This window comes from Lemur catta, chromosome 12 (genome assembly GCF_020740605.2).
Source record: "Lemur catta isolate mLemCat1 chromosome 12, mLemCat1.pri, whole genome shotgun sequence".
Taxonomy (NCBI): Eukaryota; Metazoa; Chordata; class Mammalia; order Primates; family Lemuridae; genus Lemur; species Lemur catta.
The window spans coordinates 43,703,658-43,722,299 of NC_059139.1; the positions used below are offsets into that span (position 1 = coordinate 43,703,658).

Here is an 18,642-nt window from a genome sequence, read left to right on the forward strand (position 1 = left end):
ATGGATCTCTGCCTCTTCATGCAAACAAATCCCGGGCTGCACTCTGACTGTCTTCCTCCGCGAGGGAGCAGCACCCCAGCTCACCTCCCGGGCTCCCCCCTGGGCCGGCGGGCAGGGAGGGGTCTCTGCGCTGAGGCAGCAGCGCCGGGGGTTCTGCCATAAGGCACTGGATAGTTACCCTTATTGAAACTTGAGGGGGAAAAAAGTCAGGATATTGCTAAGCAGTTTCAAGCCTGTTTAGCAGAGGAGACACTCCCTTTAGATTTTTCTGAGCTGAAGTCTGTCTTCCCTAAGCCCGGCCCTTCCTCTGAGTCTCTGAGCCTCAGTCCCTCCTCTGTGAAGTGCAGAGGTTGAGAGGGTCTCTCATTCCCCTGGCTGCCTCTACGTCCTACAATCCCATGACCTCCTAATGATCGGGGATGACAGAAGCCAGCCAAGGCCTGGAAAATCCAAAGACTAGAAAACCCCCAGATTTACCTTGGAGGGGAATGTGCATGTGCTAAATAATGAAACCACACCATAAAGAACTGTCTCAGAAGGTTTCCACATATCTCTCTCCTGTCCCCTGAAATCCTGAAAATGCCTCTGCTCAGCTTTCTAAAGGAATCAAATGACTGCTTCTACATTGGCTGTGCTCCAACCCCCCCCCCCCACACACACACCTTGTCTTTCTCATTTGTCTGTCTAGTTAGCACTTTCTTTCACTGAGAGAATGATGCTTGGTTTAAAAGACCTCTCTGCAGAAAAGTTCAAGCGGAAGCAGAGAGTGTGGTACTATCAACTAGGTTTGAAAATAGCCAAGGTGAGACATACAGTGACACCACGCCATCTCTCATTTTACAGCCCTGTATAGGTAAGCCAGGTATTACTATCCCCATTTTACAGATACAAATGCTGACCCAGCGAGATAATTGAGTCGCCCGAACTTTTAAGATCACTGAAAAGCAGAACGAGGACTAGAAAACCAAGCCTTCTGATTCTTCGAGTCCCATTTCCAGGGCTGTTTAAAATATGAGTCCTCATCCTGGAGGAAATGGGTTTCCCTGCTATGTTCACCTGTTTCTGGATGGAGCGGGTGGAAGAGTGACAGAAGCAAGGAGGGGGCACCTCAGAGTTAAAACTCTGTTCAAAACCATTTGACTCTTGCCCTGCTGTGTTCCAAAGCTGCTTCTGCTTCCAGGGTTTGCCCAGAAAGCCATAATCAGTAGCTCCTTTTGTCATACGTGACTATTCAAAAGCGTGTGAGCAGAGGTGATCGTCCAACCCAAGGTTCAACTTTCTAATGTCGAGAGGGTAACGCTGCAGCATTCGTGGGGTTCTCCTGTTGGGTGGGACGCCCCCTAGAGGAGCATCACCTTACGGCCATCGTCCCTGCTCTGGCCACGTCCTTTCGTATTAATAGTCGTACGGATGTTGAAGCTCTTGCTACTGACTCATGAGACTATTTCATGTTTAATGTGAAACAGAGAGAAACTAAGAAACTTGGACTAACTGGAACATGAATTTGGAAAATATTTAAGTGTTCTCATTTATTCTAATTCAGTACTTTAAGAAAACACATAGGTTCAATTCTGATTCTGCACTATTTACTGGCGGATTTGTGGGGAGGAACCCATTTTGCTTTGTTTCAAAATTTAATTAAAAATACTGCTGATTGGTTTTATTTGGGGTTCATGTCAAGGTTTTTCTTCACAGTTTTGTTTTGTTGAGGCCTTGGGAAGGTCTGTGAATATTTGGAGTGTGAAGTAGATCTGTTAACAGAAACAAAAACAAAAACCTCAGGAATGCTACATTTTTTTGTGAAAAGTACTAAACAATAGGCTTCTGATGTTCATTATTTAAACAAGATGAACTGAAAGAATGTTTGTCAGTCCACTTTGGAATGAAAAATTCCAGATCCTCCTTTTTTAAAGTTTTCAAAATCATCTCCTTTACAATGGTGTTTCTTTATACACAAAGTACACCATTTCACCCTCTGAAAACTTGACTGATGTGAACTTTGAACTAACGTGGCAGAAGCAGTTTCCCGTTCTGTGTTTTGGAGGGACTAGTGGGAGAGGTTTTCAGGGAGGTCACATTGAAAAGTCTGAAATACCCAAGAGTTTGTGAGCAAAGCTTTTCCTGCAACTTGGAGATACATAAAACTGAAGAGCAGAACACAAAGGAGATGTGCCAACAGCAAATCTGTTTTAGAGGTGTCCCTACCCCTCACCAAATGGCTAATTTTTAGCAGAGTTTCAGGATTATATTACTTTGCCAAAAACAGTGTGGTGGTTTTGAGTTCTTTTAACGTTACTGGTAATTTTAAGTGTTTCTTCCCTACTTGGTTAAGTAGCTCTAACCCACTTTCTAAACCACGAAAGAGTTCAATCAAATGCCTTGGAAAATGAAAACTTCCCTTTGGTTCTCACCTTTCTTCATCACTCACACACACACTGCCCTGATGGGAACTATCCCATTCCTTTTAGCCTTCACCACAATAGAGCTGGTTGTTTGGATATCATAATTAACTGAATTGTTTCATTTTTGTTAAAATTCATTTAATTTCTGAAGATGTGGATTTAGTAGAGGCCTATTAAAGTAGTGGGTTTTAAATAAAATGGATTCCAAAGGCTTTTCTATCTATGCCTCAGTTTCCTCATCTAAAAAAATGGGCATAGTGACAGGACCTCCCTAAAAGGACACTGAGAGAATTATGACTGGAAAATGCCAGTAAAGCCCTTAGTAAACATCCAGTAAGCAAACGATGTGACTATTGTAGTTCCAGACAGGTGCCTTTCATTCTTTGGACCAGGGTTTGGCTGGACTGGTGGGGGTACGGGGACCCTACAGCTCTGAGAGGAGGTGGGGAGAGAACTCAGTAACCCCCTCTTGGGGAAATTTCCAGTCTCCCTCTGCTTGTCACAACCACAGAAATGTGTTTTCTCTTTCAGATGAAGAAATAAAGAGGTGCTCCCAATCTTCACTTCTCCTCTGCCTAGGTCCCAAGCTCCATACGGGCCTCATCTTCAAGGCAAAATCTTAATCTTTCTCCTTCAAGTCAACTCAAATAGTTGCATTCAAGTAGCAGACAAAATCCAAGTTTCTCCTCACTGTTTAAACTTTTAAAAATCTAGTGGTCAAATACACATTACATCAAATTTACCACCTTTGCCATTTTTAAGTGTATAGTTCAGTAGTGTGACTTACACTCACATTGTTGTGCAACCAATCTCTGGAACTTTTTCATCTGGCAAAACTGCAACTCTGCACTCATCAAACAACCATTCCCCATTGCCCCGTCCATTGTAGGTCTGACTATTCTTGATATCTCACTAATGGAATCATACAGTATCTGTCTTTTTGTGACTAGTCTTTTTCACTTCAGCATAATATTCTCAAGTTCATTTGTTGTAGCATATGTCAGAATTTACTTACTTTTTAAGGCTGGATAATATTCCGTTGCACATGTATTTCACATTTTGTTTATCCTTTCATCTGTCGATGGACACTTGGGTTGCTTCTATTTTGGGGCTATTATGAATAATGCTGGTATATGAACACGGTGTACAAATATCTGCTCAAGTCCTGGTTTTCAATTCTTGTGGGTACATACCTAGAAGTGTAGTTGCTGAATCATATGATAATTCTTTGTTTAATTTCTTGAAGAACTGCCATATTGTTTCCCACAGCAGCTGCTCCATTGTACATTCCCAGCAACAGTGCTCTCTTCACTTTTAAGAGGTGGCCTCTCTTGCAGAAGGAGAGAGACTCTGGGTAAGACTTGCACCTAGGAATAGAATAAGATCAATCGGTCTTGATGCATGGAAGTGCCCTATACCAGCACCACCTTGCCAGGTGAAGTGCTCACAGGCTTCCTTTCCATTGTCATTGTGGGCAGGAGGTGACAGAGGGGGCTCTCAGGCATGCTGGGATGCTATATGTGTTTGCAGCTTTAGGAGGGACTTCTCTCTCCTATGTTCTCTTTCTGCACTTCTACTGCCAAGGCACTGCTGACACACACACACCTGCACCCTCTTCCAGGATCTGCTTCCATTTTGCCCCAGAAGCTACTTTTCCCTTTTTGGTTTTATTTCTTAGTGTCTGAAAATGGTCTAGCCAAAAATTTTTATTTTATTATTCTCATGTACTCATGTCCATGTCAAAGAGGGAGAATGAGGAAGTTAACTGCAGTCCCTCTCAGGAACTCAGCCAGTGCCAGACCAACATGGAATCAGGATGCCTGGACTTAGGATCTATGCTTTGCCCACAAGATTATCCAACCTAAAACAAGCACCAGAACTTTCCTGAGATTCCAGCCAGCTGGGCATAAACCAAGATCTAGCACACAAGAGGCAAGATCTGTGATCTGCTTTAGGATTTCACAGAAGAAGGATCATGAACTAAACTTACCTCCTCTGCTTCAAATCTCCACCTGGGGCCGGGGGAAATCTATTCTCACCCCAGGCCACAGAGTTGATGCTAGAGGCAGACAGCCTGTGTGCGTTTCACCACCTGCTAGCTGCATGGCTGTGAGCTCAGGATTCTTTGTGCCTCAGCTATCCTTGTCTGTAAAAGGGAAACAGGAATTGTACACCTTGTAGGGTTCATAGCAGGTTTACTGCCTGGCAACAGAAAACACTCTTGACAATAGAAACTATTAAATAGCCTAGCATGAAAAAAGAGAAGGATCTTCAAAATTCCAATTTAGTTCAACATTTAGGTTCCTGTAAACAAGTCCAACTCATTCTCCGCTCTGCATCTTTGTTCAAGCTGCTTGCCTCTCCATGCTCCTTCTCCCAGACTTCTCTTTCTCCCTTTTGTTTTCCCAGGTTTAACTGCCCAGGCCCAGAGAGCTCTCCCCTGCCACATCTCTTATTGGCTATGCTCATTTTTGCTGTTCCTTTTACTGTGTCCTCCTCTACTCTTAATCCAGAGCTCCAGAATGATTTCTTTTGTACCAGTCACGAAGGCAGGCACATTGCTAGGCGCAGGCTGGAGACACCGTGCATACTTGCTGAAGGATGCTGCATGCCTGCCCTAAACAAACCTGCTTTCTTAGAAACGTTCCTGCTTAGAACAAACCACCTCGTGATCACCCGAGTGCAATGTCGGGCTGAGCAGTGTAGTGTGCCGGTCCTGTGCACAGGCCTGTGAAATCTGGGAGGCAGGCGTGTGTTGCGTGCAGAGGCATTCCAATAATAGTTTCAGAGGCAGGGGACAGGCGGGCTGCTGTGACTCAGGGCCCCAGCGCGCACGTCTCCAGGCAGGGGGCGTGGGCGGGGACGCTCACCGGGGCGGGCCCAGGGGCATCACCTGCGCGGGCAGCCAGGGCACGCACCGGACGGCACAGACAGCGGCCCAGCCGGCGGGGCTGACTCACACAGGAAGAAGGCGAGAGGGCCATGACCAAATTTGAAAGAAGCGAGTCCTGTGTCAGGGAAGCCCTTAGAGAAACAGGAAGCATGATCAGCTGGTACCAAGCTCAGAAAAGGAAAATTCAACGTGCCTTCATGTGTTTGTTCTCGCTGAAGTTTATCAAGATGAGCGTCTGCTGAACCCACCACTGCGGCTCTGAGAAGTGAGAGTCAGCCACCACCTCCCCGGGGCCCCACGGTCCGGGGCACCAGCTTCTGCAAGGGCTGCGGGGGGCGGGGGAGGCTTCCTGGGTCCTGGTGGGGGTCCCACCCTCACGTGTAATTACCATAGCAACTATTTATTGACCGGGCCTCTGCTTTCAGTTTTGTGGGTGGTGACCAGCCAAAGGCTGGCCGGCTGGGGGCGGGGTACTCTGCTCCCCATGACAGGGGCTCAGGCAGCACCCAGAGGAAGGGGCCTCTTTTTCTAACTAGCACAAAGATATCCTGCACACTAGTTGCAGCTCTGTTTACTGAGCACTTATATGCCACACTCTGTGTTAAGATTTTGGTACACATGGTCTGATTTAATTCTTAACAACAATACTAAGAGATAGGTTCTTTTAAATAAAAAGAACCCTCTTTTACAGATGAGGAAAATATAAGCACAGAGAGGTAGAGTAATCTGCCTAACACCACACAGCTCTTTTTATCAGATTTGAAATGGGTACACGGGCCATGCTAGCTCCTAGTATGATTTTGTTTAGAACTAGCTGTTGATGACGATGTTAAGTCTTAGGTAGTTAAGGATGCCCTATGTTCTCAGCGGTGTCTCAGTCCACCTAATGTGCCTCTGGGGTGAGCAGAGAATAGTGGAGTGTTGGGGAATTCTTGGAGAGGTTGGCTCCCCACTTTTAGAGCCAAGCTGCCCCAGGGCCTACCTACAGCCAGGATGAGGCTTTGGTGTCTCTAGCTGAGTACAGGGGTGGGTGGGAGGTCCTCCTAATGGACAAAGGCTTGCCACCACCCTGTTCCCTCAATACCCTGAGTGTGGTGGACCTTCCTGCTATGCAGGGAATTTAGATATAATCTCTAGGTAATGACTGACAGGACAACCTGCCATTCAAATGGAGTTGCCACTTCAAGAGGAAAAGCAACGTTTAGTCCAGAAGTTCTAAAGCACCAGTGTCCATAAAATCATATTCTCAGCCCAGGAACTGGCATGGTAACAAGTTCCCCAGGTGATTCTGATATCAGTAGTTCTTAGGACTATCCTTCCTGAAACATTGCTTTAGGCCTTTCATACTATGGGATGTAGGTCACCATCCCAGCTAAATAAAATGAGAAGAGCTGACACTGAAAGTCCCTTTGTCAAATGAAAGCTAACAACCCTAGTGTCTTGGCTCACCACTGTGGCTTTTAATGATTATCATTTTATTTTTGAAAAGGAACTGGAAAGTTTGCTTGCAGCAACCTCAGGTGAAGGTTCTGGGGGTGGGGACGCCTGTAATGGCATGAATTACCCTGAGGAAAAGCGTAGGAAGAGAATATGTAAGTTTGAGTGGCCTGGGCCATATTTTGGGGGCCCAGTGGTCCTGCAAAACTAAAGATTTTCATACATAAAAAAGATTTGGAAAATGAGAACAGAATAAGTATTTGTGTTTCAGACAGGCAGTTTACACCTCCAAGTTCAGGCATGGAAGGTTCTTCAGGCCAGATGGTGAGGTGTTTTCACTAGTTTCTCACCCAGACTTCCTCCTTCTTACAAAAGTAACAGACATGACCTGGGTTATGATTTGAACAGCATCACAAAGGTATGTGGCCCAGTCTCTCCAGTCTGCCTGACTCTGCATCCTTCTGTGGCTCTGGAAGCATTGGGATGGATCTGTGAGATTGCCCACCTGAAGGGCTAAGTCCCTGAGAGGGTACACCTCACTGACTCCATCATCTGCTGTCTTACCAGCCATTGCTTATAACCCCCAGCAGCTAGCTGAGAGAATCAAGGCAGGTAAGGAGGCAACATCTGGATAATGGGATGGGAGGGGATTAATGAGATCACACAGGACACCTGGGCAGGGATGGTTTCACATGCCCAAGGCCAGGTCTGCTCACTCACTTCATCCCTACTCCCTTCATCCTTACTATTAGAGCTGGAACTGTCCCTGTCCCCGCCCCCCCCCCCCCAACTTGCCGGTTACTTTAGATTCAACACTCTCTAATTAAAAGCCCAAACAGCTGACTACATCACATAGTTTGGCTTCTTCCTGTTTCAAAGGAATGAGGACGTGTGTGTGTGTGTGTGTGTGTGTGTGTGTGTCAGGGGCATGTTGGGCTCTATAGCTGCAGATGTACTTCCCCTTATGTACCCCTTGGGCCCTTTCCTAGCTCCGCCCCAAGTTTGGACAATCCCAGGAACTACACAGAGAAGAGACAGCTGGCTGGGGACCTCCTTGCCTTGGGCAGACAGCTCGAGGGTAAAATGCTGAAGCTGCAGCCAATTGCCCTCGGAAAGGAGCTGCCTCCCGGCAAAATGTAAAGCCCAGACCTCGACCCCCTTGCAGCTCCTGTGTTTCATTTATCAGGTCAGCCAGGGCCACAACAGGGAAAAGCAAGGAAGGCCGGATTCCCTCTACTTCCCTCCTAGCTGTGGGCAGACACTTGAGCTCACAAAATGTGTTGGCAACAAAAGTAGACAGTGAAGTTGGGCAAGAGACAGCCTCTTTGGGCCTTAGTTCCCTTAAATGTAAAACAAATCAGTTGATCACAGAAGTTCCCTCTGGCTCTAAAGTTGTATAACTCTATCAGATGTTACCACTGTTAATCTGGCACACATTTAGAGATGTGCATATGTAGAGAGGCATTATATAGGTGTTTAACTTACATGAATTCAACTATACAAGTTCTGTCTCCTTTACATACTTAAAAATAAAAATGCTGTAAAATTATATTTTATGTACATATACACATTATATATTTATAAAAACATAATACCAGGCAGGGTTATATGCCCCAAATCTTGTATAACTGTACTTTATGAGTGACTTAAGGGTTTTTTCTAATTTACCTTTGATTGCACCTGACTTTCGAACCTAACCCCACAGAAAGTGAGATTCCACCATAATGATTACTGGGTTGCTAGGGAGGCAGTGGATTATAAGGAAAAGAATGTAAGTTTTGACCTGGGTTGGAATCTCAGCTTTTTTGTGACCTTCAACAAGTTACTTAAGCTCATGCAACCCCAGTTTCATTATCATCAAACAGGAAGAATACTGTCCACCTCACAGGATTATTGGGAAGATTAAATGAAATAGTATATGTGACACTTATTATACATGATGCAGCCCATACACATTTACATATCTAACATTATTTTATACAGCAAAACCAAGCATTCTAGTAGCCATTTATGTAAAACAGAAAGCTTCTCTGATGCATCTCTAAAGACACATAGATCACCCCTTCCCAGGATGTGCTCCAAATTTAGCAGAAGTTTCTGTGGCCATAGCAATTAGAAACATTCTACATGTTATATACTTCTCCTTGAGAATCATAATGTATTAACATGTTAAGGGGTATGAGAAGTCCCACAGCAAAAACACTTGCTAAACTTGATTAAACTCAGTTTCTGACATGTTATATCCTCTAATACTTACTAGTATTCATGGGACCAGATCCCCAGAGTCCAAAGTACACTTTGGGAAATGTTTCCAAGGTGCACATTTTAAGAGGGCCTTGGTCATGGTGGGCACTTGTTGTTCCTCAACCTTCCAGGAGCACCTGGCTAGGCAGATGGGCTCCTGTGTAGCTGTTGGTATCAGCGCAATGAGGATCAGCATTTCTGGGTACCACTGGCATTGGAATCACCTGGGATGCTTTATAAAAATCTAGGTTCCTTGGCTCCTCCCCAAAGTTGCTGAATTGGACAAGGGGGACAGAAGTGGGCATTTTAAATAGGCATCACAAGCATCCAACTAAGTTTGAGATGCACTGGATGGGTGTTTGGAGTTAAATTCAACCAAGTGGTAGGAAGATCTCACATACTTCTCCGTATCCAAGTTTTTAGAGCTGATTTAACATGTGATTCAGGGGACTAAGAGGAATCTTCCCCACCTCTTCACATTGGAAGCTCTAGTGAGCAGGGTCAAGGGCTGCCGTCAGTCATAGTTTAGGGTGGCTTCCTTTGATCAAATTGCTTTCCTCTTTCAGCTTGCTGAGACCCTGGCCCTCAGGGAATGGGCATCTTGATCTCTAAAGGAACTGTTTCTGCCAAAGTTTGGTGTCACCTGGGAAAACCACACTCTGTGGCCGGACTCCCAACTACACAGAAGCACTCAGGGAAAGGGTTGCATTGAAGGAAAAAGGTCATGAAAAGCCATGAAGGGCCACAAGCAGCCTCAGGGATGGAGGTATGAAAAGGAACAAGATGCCCTTTAGTTATGAGAGGGGTAGATTAGAAGTGGATTCTATGCTTAAGATCCCTCCTGCTATTGCTGCTCTTAGTAGCAAGAATCTGCTTGAAAACATCATGTCCTTAAGTCTCTGCTCTAAGCTTCTGGAATGGAAATGAGTCTCTCCAGGGGCTACATAAGCCCAGTCTCTAGTCTTAGATGCAGTCAAAGTCTTCAAGGGCCTCATAACCCCTCAAAATGCAAACTCATACCTTTAGCATTAACCTGGGAGCCTATCTCAAGATGTAACTGTCTCTTGAAGAAATAGATGTTTTATTGTTATTTCTTCTGCTTCGCTGCATAAATTATATACAATTTCATCCTGACTTTGTAGCCCCTTGCCAGCTACCTCTATGCATGTGCTCTGTTGTGTGGACTCAACAGTAAACCAGTTGTCTTTCTTTCCACATTGATGCGGACAGGTCTCTGTTGGTTAGACTTTTGATTCCCTAACTGTAGGAACAGCAGGTTGAACTTCAACTGTCCCATTCCAAGCAGTAACTAGAGGATTCTTAAATTATGAAGACAGGTTGAATTCTACCCATGGGAGCTTTCTGGGGGGCGATGGGAGGAAGGCAGGAGCTTGTGAGCCTGGAGCACATTGAGCAAGAACATTAGGAGTCATGGGGGGCAGGGAAGCCCCTCCCGGTGTTGCCCCTGCCTCTCTTCTCTTCATCGAGGTGCTTCACCGAGTCCCCCTCCCATTAAGGTCCACTTCCACCTCTTCATAAGCTCCAGCTCCTTTTTCTTCTTCTTGAGGGAGGAGTGAAGCCATGCAGGAAGCCGTGATAGGAAGGCCAGGAGGGCAGGCGAGCTACCCGGGGATAGCGCAGCCTGCTGCTGGCCAGGAGCAGCTGTGTGCGGGCTCTGTCTGGCTTCCCGCACCTTCCGCAGGGGCTTCCCCGTCCTAAGGCTCCACTCTTGCCCTCATTCCCAGCGCTGCCTGCTGTGGCCCAGCACCAGAAAATGAGCAGTATGTTTAACAAATTCGGAACAGTTATTGGTGATTCACAGGAATTTGATTCCCCTCCAGAGATGATCTGCTTTGTAAACTGCAGAGGGAATGGGGAGGCCGGGCCTTCAGGCGCTCCCCTGCTGTTCGCCTCTGGCCTCTTTAAATGCTTGTCAAGCAGAATTTCTGGTTGGATCATACGGCTTCGGTTGAAAAACAGGAGATTGATATGTGGGGGAGGGGAAAAATGATTTTAAAATCCTTACAATCTTGATCAAATATACCAAGTAAGCTTCCCTTCAAGAGTGATTATCTGATCAGACTACCTTCAACCCCACCTCCACCTCACTCGGCACCACACGCACGAGCTGTTCCTTTGCTCCCTCTGGCAGGACACGGGACAACTGGCCAGCTCTCCACATAAAGGAAGGACTTTTTTCCTTTGATCTAACATTTCCCTTTAAGGAGCAGAAAGAAAGAATGCTCACTGTCTCACATTCCCGTGACTCTTGTCCACTTTCCATCGGGCACCCTGCGCACCTGCCAAGCAGAGCTCAAGCGACACTTTCCGACCACCCTTGTGTTCCAGCTGCCCCCCATCTGCATAGCTCTGTCTCGAGTCTCTCTCTGTTCCTAGGTTTTCGTTGACATAGTGACCCATTTTACCTCTTTCTGTCCAGAAGTGGTTGTTCCTGAGGGGGAATGAATCACTTTGTATTCATAACAATGCAGGCAGTCCCCAAACGTCAGACACTTTCCACTTGTTCAAAGTCCTTGAACAGGCTTTGAAGGAAACTTAACAAATAGTTACCCCTGGGTTAACACCTGGTGTGAAGCTGCATAGCCTGAAATATAACTTTACAAACCACTTCAAAGTGGCTAGAGATACAGGTTTGGAACAGACAGACCATTTCCTTCTAACCACTACAGCATATTTCCTTCCAGCTGAGGAATGAGCCCCAATGTACCAGAATTCCAGAGATTTCCACATTTAGCACAAAGCTACCATTTTTGTCATGGCTCAATATGATCCCTCTCACCAGTTGGCCCAATGTTACTGTATCTAACAAATCAGGTATAAGCTAGTTGCTTCCCAGAAGAAGGAATTTGCCTTGATTTTCTGTACCACACGTAAGCGAGCAGTAATTTATACACTGCCTGGAAACCAGTAGCACAAACACTGATAAGTAAATGTTCAGTCGAAGCCAAACTCCCCCTGATATTCATGAAAGGAACTTGGATGCCCACTTTTAGGTGTCAATCATCTTGAATCATGCTGCTGTCGAATTTAACTAATGGTTTTTTCCAAAGTAGTACTCCCATTTAGCCAAATGATACGTTTGGGCAGGTTATTCCTTTAAAATATTGTGCTATACTTGAATAGAAAATAAATGTGAATAGATGCAAGTCTGTTTGGGTGGTTGGTTACATAGCCAGGGTTAAGTGTTTGTATTTCAAGTTACTATTTTTACTCAAAAGTTTTCCTATAATTACAGCCTAAAGGAAACCACAGCACAAATTTTAACCAGAAATTTACTCACTGTAATGGATAATTACCAAAGAATAAATATAGTGTTTAGGAATAAGAAAGAAAGAAGAGTGACATTGTAAAAGTTGTCAACTTTGCAGAGCCAAACCTCTTTCCCCAGCTCTCCTCCTCCCTCCTAAGCCAGGAGAGCTCAACAACCTTCTACACTTCCCTTCTGTTCCTTTCTATCCAAACCTGCTCCCTGGAAAAGATCTGAAAGTCATTTCCGTCATGGTATGAATGATTGATCACTTAAGTCTTACATGTTTTCAGATTATCCATTTGTTTTAACAGACTGGATAATGCTTGCATCTAAAGAAAGAAGCTCTAACAGGAATTTTAGCAGCCAGACCATAGGTAAGGGATGGTTTTTGTTAGCAAGGATGGTGGTACTGAGGGTATGTCTTCCCAACCCAAGTGAGATTGTAATAGCATAGAAGTTTTGAAGCTATTAATGAAAATATATTGATAAACATGTGATAAAATATGTTTGACAAGTATATTGTTTCTAAAAAGCTGAAGTATTCTAGTACTCTCAGTGGCCTTACCAAATGAAGTCAATATGAAATATAAGATTTGGATATTTGGGAAAATGAGCAAGAATGAACATTGGGGACATAAACACATACATGCTTTTAAAGAGTTTACTATATATAGTCTTAACATTAAGGGGATAGAAGCAGATGGGGCAGAGAAAGACCCTGAGGTTCTTGGAGGACCTTAGAGTTAGAGCTATGGTCCCCTACCCCTGGGCTGTGGACTGGTACTGGTCCGTGGCCTGTTAGGGACTGGGATGCACAGCTCCACTCCTCCCTCCCCCAATGGAAAAATTGCCTTCCATGAAACCAGTTCCTAGTGCCAAAAAGGTTGGGGACTGCTGCCTTAGGTAACCTGGGAACTATGGGACCATGGGACCCAAGGCCATTGTTTTCAGGTGCTCCAGACATTTGGGGAGGAAGGAACCTGGGGAAAGGCTGACATGATAGGTAAATAGCAGGTCACAGAGTGACCTTTTGTGAACATAATTGTAGAAGCTGTTGTTCTCATGATAAAAAACAAACATCTCAAGGTTGTAAATAATCAGCCCCTGCCTACCTCTCATCTCTCTCCACTACCTCCCACCCTCTAGCCCTTTGTGCTCCAGCCAAGGGTCTTTGCACTTGAATCTCCCAATGTGAAACACTCTTACATGTCCCTCACCTCCTTTAGTTAACTCTTGCTAATCCTTCAGATCTCAGTACAACAGTTACATCCTCTGAGAAGCCACTCTGACTCCTCAGACTAGAAAAGCTTCCTTGCTCTCACAGATCCTGTACTCTGATCCTAGTTTGTAATCATGTGTTCATATGACAGTTGACATATGTCTGTCTCTCCCACTGCTCTGTACACACCACGAAGACAGGACCAAATCTCTTTGGTAAATGTTGTATGCCCAGTGCCAAGCACATGATAGGTGCTCAATAAATGTTAATTGTGTAAATTAATTAATAATTTTTTCCTCAAGGCAGCTCAGGAGAATCAACAACCTCTTTAGCCTTGAGCAAGTGGCTTAATCTCTCTAAACCTCAGTTTCCTTATCTCAAGTATGGCAGCAATAATAGCACCTATGTCTAAGATTGTTTTGGGGATTAAATGAAATAATGTATGCAATCATTGAGTACAAATATAGTACATAAGACACAATAAATGTTTATTATTATTATTGTCACTACTTACCTCTTTGCACCAGCTTTCTCATCTATAAATGGATGGGTTTGAAGGTTTCTTCAGGCTTTAAACATGCTATGACTCCTACCTATTCCTAAAAGAAAAGGTCTTTGTTCTCTGGATTTGTCAATCTGGCAACTTTAACAATCAATATATTAACTTTTTGTCCAGTAAAAAAATGCTACAGAAACCAGCAATGATTCATCAACTTGTAATAATATGCATGAATTTAAGAGACGGCCATAATTATTTTATGAACTTGCATGTAATGTACCAAAGTCATCCTTCTTCTCAGGAGATTCTGAGAAGGGGGAAGAGAGGGTCCTTTGGAATGATCAAGCTCCTTTTTCATCTGCATTCCTAAAGAGGGTGTGTTTTCTCCTTTAGATGATCTAAAAGCAGGGTAGCTATATATGCCTTTACTTAAAAAAGACAAAACTAGAAAACCAAAAGTAAGATATTTATATTGCACAAGCCAAAATATTAAACAGAGACCTGTGTTCCACTCTGTAACTTTATAACACTATTATATATCTTTCTGGATGTCAAACCACATGAAAGAAGTAATATTTATTACCTGGTACTTGGATAAACTAGGTATGACCTTTCACTTTGAATAAAAAATATTATCTTCTGTGATCTTATAACATGTACTTAAGGGTTTTATGTCCATTTTATGCATGAGAAAGTTGAGGCATCAGGAAGGAAAATACCTAAAAATCACCCAGCTAGCCAGGGTTGAAACCAATGCCAAGTAGGCACCAAGGTTTGCACCTCGTGATCAGACACCCCACTTCCCTCTGCTACCTGCCAAGTCCCGTAAATGTGAGCTATGCTTCATGTTTGCTTCCCATAAATACATCCTTATTGATAATGTCAATAAAGTAAATTTCATCACTCACTTGGAATGGCTCCCTCTTCATCCTGGCAGTGTTTTGCCTTCCAGAAGAACAGAACAATGCACCATAGTTTCCAAGCGCCTTTCATTTGCCACTGGGACTTTTGCTGTTTGGGTCATACTTCCGCCCTCCCAGACCTTAGCAAATAAAATATCTTGGTCCAGATAATTGTCTCTGTAATGGAGGGAGTTGCAATGGTAAGCACCTTTTACCCAAATTCCTGTGTTTTTTCAGTACTATATTTTAGGTGTGACCCATACTGTCTAAAAATGTTTCATTGACATTTGAAGCTAGTGGGGGGGACAAGGTGTCAAGAAAAAACAATTATTAAAACCTATGACCCATGTTTATGTAAAGTAAAAAAAATTATATACAGTTTTCCAAGTTTTAATGCTAGAAATTTATTGGACTTTCAGCATCTCAGTGAGATAACGTAGGCAGGTCTCATTATTCCCATTTTGCAGATGAGGAAAACGAGGCCTTCTGAGATTTTTATTTAAAATCCTATGCTAGAATTATAATACCACAAGGATCCTGAGGACTTTGTTTATTATTGTTATTATTACACTTACCATTCAAAACCAGAAGGGCATTTGCCTAAACTTCCATTCATATGAGCAATCAAAGAAATCAGAATTGGAATCATCTGCCAAAACTTGCTTAAAATAAATTTACTTCTTATTATTTTCCAGACATATTTTGGAAACATTATTTTAAACACAATTGTATATCAGTAAAAGTCCACAGGAACAATGAACACTCCATGGGCTTCTAACTGAGAAAGTGAATTCAGAACAGACCTTGTTATGGTGTCAAAATGAAACAATGCCTGGGCAAGTTCCATTACTGTTCCACAAACAAAACTAAGGAAATGGGAGAAGAAAGAAGAAAAGTAAAGTATATTTATGTGCTGCAGGGCTAGAGCTCTGGCAGGAAATTCCAAGTGAGAGCTCTCAGCTGTGCCCTAGCACTTGACCCTGAGGTCATGGAGCCTCTGCATGATCATCCCCAGCCAGGCCTGCGATTGGCCACATCCCCACAATGCAGAGGTTCAAAGGGCCTGGGCCTCACTCAGCTTTCCCATCCATGTGCCCCCAAATCTGGCCGCTCCATTTGCAGGGCAACCTCCCTTCTTGCTCCCACAAGTCTTGTGGACTGCCAGTTTAAAGCAGGAAGAGCTGCTTCTCTCTCCTCACCCTTTACATCACCCCTATACAAATCATTCACTGATCCCTGCCTTAGTGAGTGTTTAAATAAGTGTTTGTTGCCCATTGACTGGGAATAGACAACTTGAAGAGCCATGCTATGTGCCTGACACACAGCAGATGTTCCCAAACTTTATTACATAAGAATCACTTGGGATGCTTATTTACAATGCAGATTTCTGGATCCTATCTCTGGAGATCTATCTAGTAAGTAGATTTGGGATGGGTCTCAAGATCTGGATTTTATTTTACTTTATCTTTAGAGACAGGGTCTCACTCTGTCATCTGCACTGGAGTGCAATAGCATGATCATAGCTCACTGCAGCCTCAAATTCCTGAGCTCAAGTGATCCTCCTGCCTCAGCCTCCTGAATAGCTGGGACTACAGGTATGTGCCACCACACCTGGCTAATTTTAAACATTTTTTGTAGACACAGGGTCTCACTATGTTGCCCAGGCTAGTCTCAAACTCCTGGAATCAAGTGACCTCCCACTTGGCCTCCTAAAGTGCTGGGATTACATGTGATCCACCATGCCTGGCCAAGGTATGGATTTCAATCAAATACTCCTGGTGATTTTGATGTTGAGGATCCAGGCTTATACTTTGAAAAATACCATAGTGAATGCTAAATAATTAAAAGAATGAATGAACAAGAGTATCATGAATGAGTGTCGATAGTTAAATAGTGTTGCCCAAAGTTGCCTTATCATAAGAATCTTTGGGACCCTTATTAAAATGCTGATTCCTAGGCCTGCCCCAGACCTAGTAATCATAATCTCCAGGGAAGGCACCTGGGGATCTAAATTATTAAACACACGGCCCCAAGTGAGTTTTCTGATGAGGCCCGTTTGGGGAATACCACTTATACTGTGGTCTCTGTAGTTCCCTCAATACTCACTTCCTATTCTTTGAAACAGTAACTTGGGGGACTGCACCTAGGCAGGTACCCAAAATTCCTATTGTCTCAGTAAAACATCTTTGCTGTAGTACCATTTTAGAGAAAATTTGACCTCTCAGCAATAACCTAAATGATATTTCTGGTAAGTAGCCTGTAACTTTGGATCCAAATTGGTTTCCATATAATCAGGTGAGACTTCAAAATATTTGATAATTGATACTGCATAGGTACCAACCAAAGTGGATAAGCAGTATGTTGTAAACAATAGCATTTGCTGTCTATATATCATCCCCTAGCATATTTTAAATGATAGTTTTTCAATAAGCCTAATCGAGCTTGTGAATACTGATGTATTTCCAAGATTCCCTTCTACCTTCTCTCTCCCTCCCTCATTATAAGAGCTCGAGATTGGTAAATATCTACAAGGTAATTCTTCATAATTTTGCCTGAGTTTGGTTAATATATTTTCCCCGTTTAATTTGTTGCATGTTCCGTGCCCTGACATCTTATTTCTTACCAGACCAGAAGTTTTCAAATGTGCAAGCCTATTGTGCCTGGGGAAAAATGTTGAACTTTTGCCTTTGTAATAAGATATGCTCCAATTACCAACTTTAGCAATTTAATATAGTTGAATAATAACTGAATGGGACACTTTGTCACTCAGTCATTATTCAAGCTCCTACAGGGGGTGGAATGAGGAGTTGCTGGAGGTCAGCCTATTCCTGGGGGAGCTCAGCCTCACAAATCAACACTCCGAGAATTTTTTTAAGCACGACGTTACAAAAAATAAATTCCAGGAAATATAAGTCAAACTATAGATTTACAAAATGCTATAGGAGCTCAAGTTCAATTTTAAAATATAGTACAGTGTATAGTGTTAAGGAAATTTTATCCGTGGAAAAAGTGTGGTGGAGAGATAACAATCACCTGGACAGTTCAATTCTAAGAAGTGCTTTCTGGGTGGAGATGATCCAGAGAGATGAGCTCATTTTCATATGGGCCAGAGATATTAAAAATTTCCCTTCACCTGACATTGCATATAACCTCATATTCAGAAGATATCCCAGTATCCATTATAAGCTTTAAGCACCTAAATCTTGCTTTGATGTATATAAGACATTTCTGTGGAGAATTGCAAATTCTCTTGTTTATATGCAAAGCTTGAAGAAGCCAAGGGTTTTTGTTTGTTTATTTGTTTTAGTCTCAGCTTTGTTTTTTTCACTTGCACTATAGGCCAAATCTTTCTGTATCTGAGACCAATGCACATACATCAGTTGAGAGACTATTACAGGAGACTTTTAATTCATGTACTTAGCATATGTAACGTGTCCTAGAATCTCATGAAAGTCAGTGAAGGAAAAACCCAGGTAGCCTGGCAGCCTCCAAGAACTAGTGTGTGGTCATTCGGGAAGGCTGCCTCTCCCTCTGGAATGACACTTGGTTGGGATGAGGTTGAGCCACAGAGTGTCAGGCCAGTGATGGCCACATCAGTGTCAGGAGAGAAGGCAGCTCTCAGAAAGGACGTGGCACTCATGCAGGACATCCAAGCCCTGACTCCTTTGAGCCCACATCCTCCTTTTACTCTCTGTGTGGATATCTCTACCAAAGAGGTCATAGAAGCTTCCTGACCTCATCTCTCTCCAGCAGGGGAAGGACCTTACCAGCAGCC

General features: G+C 43.6%; 1 long non-coding RNA gene across 4 annotated transcripts; it reads right to left on the reverse strand.

Annotated features, from left to right (window-relative positions):
* Positions 1 to 1,493: 1,493 nt before the first annotated feature.
* Positions 1,494 to 11,489, reverse strand: LOC123648389. 4 transcript variants are annotated; one of them, XR_006738603.1, is made up of 4 exons: positions 11,403 to 11,489; positions 4,393 to 4,548; positions 3,596 to 3,769; positions 1,494 to 1,751 (listed from the first exon to the last, which is right to left on the reverse strand). It is a non-coding gene; the product is annotated as an uncharacterized LOC123648389 (long non-coding RNA). The 4 variants fall into 4 exon arrangements; XR_006738601.1 differs by lacking the exon at positions 11,403 to 11,489 and adding an exon at positions 5,068 to 5,216; XR_006738602.1 differs by lacking the exon at positions 11,403 to 11,489 and adding an exon at positions 5,030 to 5,216.
* Positions 11,490 to 18,642: the final 7,153 nt, after the last annotated feature.